Here is an 8,372-nt window from a genome sequence, read left to right as displayed (position 1 = left end):
CAGACAGTGTCAGAGTGATAGTGAGTGTCAGAGAGAGTCAGAGAGTGATAGTGAGTGTCTGAGACTGTCCGAGAGTTTCAGACAGTGTCAGAGTGATAGTGAGTTTCAGAGAGTGTCAGAGAGTGATAGTGAGTGTCTGAGAGTGGCAGAGAGAGTCAGACAGTGTCAGAGAGTGATAGAGAGTGTCAGAGTTTGATAGAGAGTGTCAGAGAGTGATAGTGAGTGTCAGAGAGTGACAGTGAGTGTCTGAGATTGTCAGAGGGCTTCACAGAGTGATAGAGGGTGTCAGAATGAGTCAGAGAGTGATAGAGAGTGTCAGAGAGTGACAGAGAGTGTCAGAGAGTGATAGAGAGTGTCAGAGAGTGACAGAGAGTGTCAGAGAGTGATAGAGAGTGATAGAGAGTGTCTGAGATTTTCAGAGAGTGTCAAAGAGAGATAGAGAGAGATAGAGAGTGCCAGAGAGTGATAGAGAGTGATAGTGAGTGTCAGAGAGTGTCTGAGAGTGTCAGAGAGTGTCAGACAGTGTCAGAGAGTGATAGAGAGTGTCAGAGATTGATAGTGAGTCTCTGAGAGTGTCTGAGAGTGTCAGAGAGTGTCAGAGAGTGATAGAGATTGTCAGAGAGAGTCAGAGTGTGATAGAGATGGTCAGAGAGCGATAGTGAGTGTCTGAGAGTGTCAGAGAGTGTCAGACTGTGTCAGAGAGTGATAGAGAGTGTCAGAGAGTGATAGTGAGTCTCTGAGCGTGTCTGAGATGGATAGAGAGTGAAAGAGAGTGATAGAGAGTGTCAGAGAGTGATACTGAGTGTCAGAGACTGATAGTGTGTGTCAGAGAGAGATAGTGAGTGTCTGAGAGTGTCAGAGAGTGTCCGAGAGTGTCAGAGAGTGATAGAGAGTGATAGAGTGTCAGATAGTGATAGAGAGTGTCAGAGAGTGTATGGCAGTGTCAGAGAGCGATAGTGAGTGTCTGAGAGTGTCAGAGAGTGTCAGAGAGTGAGAGAGAGTGTCAGAGAGTGACAGAGAGTGTCAGAGAGTATCAGAGAGCGATAGTGAGTGTCTGAGATTGTCAGAGTGTGTCAGAGAGTGTCAGAGAGTGTCAGAGAGTGTCAGAGAGTGTCAGAGATTGATAGTGAGTGTCTGAGATTGTCAGAGATTGTCAGAGAGTGATAGAGAATGTCAGAGAGTGATAGTGAGTGTTAGAGAGTGATAGTGAGTGTCTGAGATTGTCAGAGACTGTCAGTGAGTGTCAGAGAGTGATACTGAGTGTCTGATAGTGTCTGAGAGTGTCTGAGATTGTCAGAGAGTGTCAGCGAGTGAAAGAGAGTGTCAAAGAGTGTCAGAGAGTGTCAGAGAGTGGCAGAGAGTGATAGAGAGTGATACAGAGTGTCAGAGAGTGTCAGAGAGTGATAGAGAGTGATAGAGAGTGTCAGAGAGTGTCAGAGAGTGATAGTGTGTCTCTGAGAGTTTCTGAGAGGAATAGAGAGTGATAGAGAGTGTCAGAGAGTGATAGAGAGTGTCAGAGAGTGATAGTGTAGTGTCAGAGAGTGACAGTGAGTGTCTGAGATTGTCAGAGAGCTTCAGAGAGTGATAGAGGGTGTCAGAATGTGTCAGAGAGTGATGGAGAGTGTCAGAGAGTGTCAAAGAGAGATAGAGAGTGATAGAGAGTGATAGAGAGTGTCAGAGAGTGATAGAGAGTGATAGTGAGTGTCAGAGAGTGTCTGAGAGTGTCAGAGAGAGTCAGAGAGTGTCAGAGAGTGAAAGAGAGTGATGGAGAGTGTCAGGGAGTGTCAGAGAGTGATAGAGAGTGTCTGAGATTTTCAGAGAGTGTCCGAGAGTGTCAGAGAGTGATAGAGAATGTCAGAGAGTTTCAGACAGTGTCAGAGAGTGATAGTGAGTATCAGAGAGTGTCAGAGAGTGATCGTGAGAGTCTGAGAGTGTCAGAGAGTGTCAGAGAGTGATAGAGAGTGTCAGAGAGTGTCTGACAGTGTCAGAGAGTGATAGTGAGTGTCAGAGAGTGTCAGAGAGTGATAGTTAGTGTCTGAGAGTGTCAGACAGTGTCAGAGAGTGATAGAGAGTGTCAGAGAGTGTCAGAGAGTGATAGAGAGTGTCAGAGAGTTATAGTGAGTGATAGAGAGTGTCAGTGAGTGTCAGAGAGTGTAGGCGTGTGATAGAGAGTATCAGAGAGTGATCGTGAGTGTCTGAGAGTGTCAGAGAGTGAGAGCGTGTGTCAGACTGTGTCAGAGAGTGATAGAGAGTGTCAGAGAGTGATAGTGAGTCTCTGAGAGTTTCTGAGAGTGATAGAGAGTGATAGAGAGTGATAGAGAGTGTCAGAGAGTGTCAGAGAGTGACAGAGAGTGTCAGAGAGTGATAGTGAGTTTCAGAGAGTGAAAGTGAGTGTCAGTGATAGTGAGTGTCAGAGAGTGATAGTGAGTGTCTGAGAGTGTCAGTGAGTGTCAGTGAGTGATAGAGAGTGATAGAGAGTGTCAAAGAGTGATAGACAGTGTCAGAGAGTGTCAGAGAGTGTAAGACAGTGTCAGAGAGTGATAGTGAGTGTCAGAGAGTGTCAGAGAGTGATAGAGAGTGTCAGAGAATATCAGAGAGTGATAGAGAGTGATAGAGAGTGTCAGAGATTGATAGCGAGTCTCTGAGTCTGTCTGAGAGTGTCAGAGTGTGTCAGAGAGTGATAGAGAGTGATAGAGAGTGTCAGAGAGAGTCAGAGTGTGATAGAGATGGTCAGAGAGCGATAGTGAATGTCTGAGAGTGTCAGAGAGTGTCAGACTGTGTCAGAGAGTGATAGAGAGTGTCAGAGAGTGATAGTGAGTCTCTGAGCGTGTCTGAGATGGATAGAGAGTGAAAGAGAGTGATAGAGAGTGTCAGAGAGAGATAGTGAGTGTCTGAGAGTGTCAGAGAGTGTCCGAGAGTGTCAGAGAGTGATAGAGAGTGATAGAGTGTCAGAGAGTGATAGAGAGTGTCAGAGAGTGTCAGAGAGTGGATGGCAGTGTCAGAGAGCGATAGTGAGTGTCTGAGAGTGTCAGAGAGTGAGAGAGAGTGTCAGAGAGTGATAGAGAGTGTCAGAGAGTATCAGAGAGCGATAGTGAGTGTCTGAGATTGTCAGAGTGTGTCAGAGAGTGTCAGAGAGTGTCAGAGAGTGTCAGAGAGTGTCAGAGATTGATAGTGAGTGTCTGAGATTGTCAGAGATTGTCAGAGAGTGATAGAGGGTGTCAGAGAGTGTCAGAGAGTGATAGAGAATGTCAGAGAGTGTCAGAGAGTGATAGAGAATGTCAGAGAGTGATAGTGAGTGTCAGAGAGTGATAGTGAGTGTCTGAGAGTGTCAGCGAGTGAAAGAGAGCGTCAAAGAGTGTCAGAGAGTGGCAGAGAGTGGCAGAGAGTGATAGAGAGTGATACAGGGTGTCAGAGAGTGTCAGAGAGTGTCAGAGAGTGATAGAGAGTGATAGAGAGTGTCAGAGAGTGTCAGAGAGTGATAGTGTGTCTCTGAGAGTTTCTGAGAGTAATAGAGAGTGATAGAGAGTGTCAGAGTTTGATAGAGAGTGTCAGAGAGTGATAGTGAGTGTCAGAGAGTGACAGTGAGTGTCTGAGATTGTCAGAGAGCTTCAGAGAGTGATAGAGGGTGTCAGAATGTGTCAGAGAGTGATAGAGAGTGTCAGAGAGTGACAGAGAGTGTCAGAGAGTGATAGAGAGTGTCAGAGAGTGTCAAAGAGAGATAGAGAGAGATAGAGAGTGATAGAGAGTGTCAGAGAGTGATAGAGAGTGATAGTGAGTGTCAGAGAGTGTCTGAGAGTGTCAGAGAGAGTCAGAGAGTGTCAGAGAGTGAAATAGAGTGATGGAGAGTGTCAGGGAGTGTCAGAGAGTGATAGAGAGTGTCTGAGATTTTCAGAGAGTGTCCGAGAGTGTCAGAGAGTGATAGAGAATGTCAGAGAGTTTCAGACAGTGTCAGAGAGTGATAGAGAGTGTCAGAGAATATCAGAGAGTGATAGAGAGTGATAGAGAGTGTCAGAGAGTGATAGTGAGTCTCTGAGTCTGTCTGAGAGTGTCAGAGTGTGTCAGAGAGTGATAGAGAGTGATAGAGAGTGTCAGAGAGTGTCAGAGAGTGTCAGAGTCTGATAGAGAGTGTCAGAGAGTGACTGAGATTGTCAGAGTGTGTCAGAGTGCGTCAGAGAGTGATAGAGAGTGATAGAGATTGTCAGAGAGTGTCAGAGAGTGTCAGAGAGTGAAAGAGTGTGCCAGAGAGTGATAGTGAGATTCAGAGAGTGTCAGAGAGTGATAGTGAGTGTCTGAGAGTGTCAGAGAGTGATAGTGAGTGTCAGAGTGTGACAGAGAGTGATGGAGAGTGATACAGAGTGTCAGAGAGTGTTAGAGAGTGCCAGAGGGTGATAGTGAGTGTCTGAGAGCGTCAGAGAGTGTCAGAGAGTGATAGTGAGTGTCAGAGAGTGTCAGAGAGTGATAGAGAGTGTCAGAGGGTGATAGTGAGTGTCTGAGAGCGTCAGAGAGCGTCAGAGAGTGTCAGAGAGCGATAGTGAGTTTCAGAGTGTGTCTGAGACTGTCAGAGAGAGTCAGAGAGTGTCAGAGAGAGATATAGAGAGTCAGAGAGTGTCAGAGAGTGATAGAGAATGTCTGAGAGTGTCAGAGAGTGTCCGAGAGTGTCAGAGAGTGATAGAGAATGTCAGAGAGTGTCAGAGAGTGATAGTGAGAGTCTGAGAGTGTCAGAGAGTGTCAGAGAGTGATAGTGAGTGCCAGAGAGTGTCAGACAGTGTCAGAGAGTGATAGTGAGTGTCAGAGAGTGTCAGAGAGTGAAAGTGAGTGTCTCAGAGTGTCAGAGAGTGTCAGACAGTGTCAGAGAGTGATAGAGAGTGTCAGAGAGTGATAGTGAGGCTCTGAGAGTGTCTGAGAATGTCAGAGAGTGATAGAGAGTGTCAGAGAGTGTCAGAGAGTGTCAGAGAGTGACAGAGAGTGTCAGAGAGTGATAGTGAGTCTCTGAGAGTGTCTGAGAGTGTCAGAGAGTGCCAGTGAGTGATAGAGAGTGTCAGAGAGTGTCAGAGAGAGTCAGCGTGTGACAGAGAGTGTCAGAGAGTGATAGTGAGTGTCTGAGAGTGTCAGAGAGTGATAGAGTGTGTCAGACTGTGTCAGAGAGTGACAGAGTGTGTCAGAGAGTGATAGTGAGTCTCTGAGAGTGTCTGAGAGTGATAGAGATTGTCAGAGAGTGTCAGAGAATGTCAGAGAGTGATAGAGAGCGTCAGAGAGTGATAGTGAGTGTCAGAGAGTGATAGTGAGTGTCAGAGAGTGATAGTGAGTGTCTGAGAGTGTCAGTGAGTGTCAGAGAGTGTCAGAGAGTGATAGAGAGTGTCAGAGAGTGTCAGAGAGTGATAGAGAGCGTCAGAGAGTGATAGTGAGTGATAGAGAGTGATAAAGAGTGTCAGAGAGTGATAGAGAGTGATAGAGAGTGTCAGAGAGTGATAGATAGTGATAGATAGTGTCAGAGAGTTTCAGAGAGTTTCAGAGAGAGATAGAGAGTGATAGAGAGTGTCAGAGAGTGATAGTGAGTCTCTGATTGTGTCTAAGAGTGTCAGAGTGTGTCAGAGAGTGATAGAGAGTGTCAGAGAGTGTCAGAGAGTGACAGTGAGTGTCAGAGAGTGATAGTGAGTATCTGAGATTGTCAGAGAGTGTCAGAGAGTGATAGAGGGTGTCAGAGAGTGAAAGTGAGTGTTTGAGAGTGTCAGAGAGTGTCCGAGAGTGTCAGAGAGTGATAGAGAATGTCAGAGAGTTTCAGACAGTGTCAGAGAGTGATAGTGAGTGTCAGAGAGTTTCAGAGAGTGATACTGAGTGTCTGAGAGTGTCAGAGAGTGTCAGAGAGTGTCAGACAGTGTCAGAGAGTGATAGAGAGTGTCAGAGAGTGTCAGACAGTGTCAGAGAGTGACAGTGAGTGTCACAGAGTGTCAGAGAGTGATAGTGAGTGTCAGAGAGTGATAGTGAGTATCTGAGATTGTCAGAGAGTGTCAGAGAGTGATAGAGGGTGTCAGAGAGTGAAAGTGAGTGTTTGAGAGTGTCAGAGAGTGTCAGAGAGTGAAAGAGTGTGCCAGAGAGTGATAGTGAGATTCAGAGAGTGTCAGAGAGTGATACTGAGTGTCTGAGAGTGTCAGAGAGTGTCAGAGAGTGTCAGAGAGTGATAGAGAGTGTCACAGAGTGATAGTGAGTCTCTGAGAGTGTCTGAGAGTGTCAGAGAGTGTCAGAGAGTGGCAGAGAGTGATAGAGAGTGATACAGAGTGTCAGAGAGTGTCAGAGAGTGATAGAGAGTGATAGAGAGTGTCAGAGAGTGTCAGAGAGTGATAGTGTGTCTCTGAGAGTTTCTGAGAGTAATAGAGAGTGATAGAGAGTGTCAGAGAGTGATAGAGAGTGTCAGAGAGTGATAGTGAGTGTCAGAGAGTGACAGTGAGTGTCTGAGATTGTCAGAGAGCTTCAGAGAATGATAGAGGGTGTCAGAATGTGTCAGAGACTGATAGAGAGTGTCAGAGAGTGACAGAGAGTGTCAGAGAGTGATAGAGAGTGTCAGAGAGTGTCAAAGAGAGATAGAGAGAGATAGAGAGTGATAGAGAGTGTCAGAGAGTGATAGAGAGTGATAGTGAGTGTCAGAGAGTGTCTGAGAGTGTCAGAGAGAGTCAGAGAGTGTCTGAGATTTTCAGAGAGTGTCCGAGAGTGTCAGAGAGTGATAGAGAATGTCAGAGAGTTTCAGACAGTGTCAGAGAGTGATAGTGAGTATCAGAGAGTGTCAGAGAGTGATCGTGAGAGTCTGAGAGTGTCAGAGAGTGTCAGAGAGTGATAGAGAGTGTCATAGAGTGTCAGACAGTGTCAGAGAGTGATAGTGAGTGTCAGAGAGTGTCAGAGAGTGATAGTTAGTGTTTGAGAGTGTCAGACAGTGTCAGAGAGTGATAGAGAGTGTCAGAGAGTGTCAGAGAGTGATAGAGAGTGTCAGAGAGTGATAGTGAGTCTCTGAGAGTGTCAGAGAGTGTCAGAGAGTGATAGAGAGTGTCAGTGAGTGTCAGAGAGTGTCAGCGTGTGATAGAGAGTATCAGAGAGTGATCGTGAGTGTCTGAGAGTGTCAGAGAGTGAGAGCGTGTGTCAGACTGTGTCAGAGAGTGATAGAGAGTGTCAGAGAGTGATAGTGAGTCTCTGAGAGTTTCTGAGAGTGATAGAGAGTGATAGAGAGTGTCAGAGAGTGTCAGAGAGTGACAGAGAGTGTCAGAGAGTGATAGTGAGTTTCAGAGAGTGAAAGTGAGTGTCAGTGATAGTGAGTGTCAGAGAGTGATAGTGAGTGTCTGAGAGTGTCAGTGAGTGTCAGTGAGTGATAGAGAGTGATAGAGAGTGTCAAAGAGTGATAGACAGTGTCAGAGAGTGTCAGAGAGTGTAAGACAGTGTCAGAGAGTGATAGTGAGTGTCAGAGAGTGTCAGAGAGTGATAGAGAGTGTCAGAGAATATCAGAGAGTGATAGAGAGTGATAGAGAGTGTCAGAGAGTGATAGTGAGTCTCTGAGTCTGTCTGTAGTGTCAGAGTGTGTCAGAGAGTGATAGAGAGTGATAGAGAGTGTCAGAGAGTGTCAGAGAGTGTCAGAGACTGATAGAGAGTGTCAGGGAGTGACTGAGATTGTCAGAGTGTGTCAGAGTGCGTCAGAGAGTGATAGAGAGTGATAGAGATTGTCAGAGAGTGTCAAACAGTGTCAGAGAGTGAAAGAGTGTGCCAGAGAGTGATAGTGAGATTCAGAGAGTGTCAGAGAGTGATAGTGAGTGTCTGAGAGTGTCAGAGAGTGATAGTGAGTGTCGGAGTGTGACAGAGAGTGATGGAGAGTGATACAGAGTGTCAGAGAGTGTTAGAGAGTGCCAGAGGGTGATAGTGAGTGTCTGAGAGCGTCAGAGAGTGTCAGAGAGTGATAGTGAGTGTCAGAGAGTGTCAGAGAGTGATAGAGAGTGTCAGAGGGTGATAGTGAGTGTCTGAGAGCGTCAGAGAGCGTCAGAGAGTGTCAGAGAGTGATAGTGAGTTTCAGAGAGTGTCTGAGACTGTCAGAGAGAGTCAGAGAGTGTCAGAGAGAGATATAGAGAGTCAGAGAGTGTCAGAGAGTGATAGAGAATGTCTGAGAGTGTCAGAGAGTGTCCGAGAGTGTCAGAGAGTGATAGTGAGTGTCAGAGAGTGTCAGAGAGTGAAAGTGTGTGTCTCAGAGTGTCAGAGAGTGTCAGACAGTGTCAGAGAGTGATAGAGAGTGTCAGAGAGTGATAGTGAGAGTCTGAGAGTGTCAGAGAGTGTCAGAGAGTGATAGTGAGTGCCAGAGAGTGTCAGACAGTGTCAGAGAGTGATAGTGAGTGTCAGAGAGT

This window comes from Heterodontus francisci, unplaced genomic scaffold (genome assembly GCF_036365525.1).
Source record: "Heterodontus francisci isolate sHetFra1 unplaced genomic scaffold, sHetFra1.hap1 HAP1_SCAFFOLD_162, whole genome shotgun sequence".
NCBI lineage: Eukaryota > Metazoa > Chordata > Chondrichthyes > Heterodontiformes > Heterodontidae > Heterodontus > Heterodontus francisci.
The sequence above is the reverse complement of the archived record's forward strand: the minus strand, read 5'-3'. Positions refer to the sequence as shown.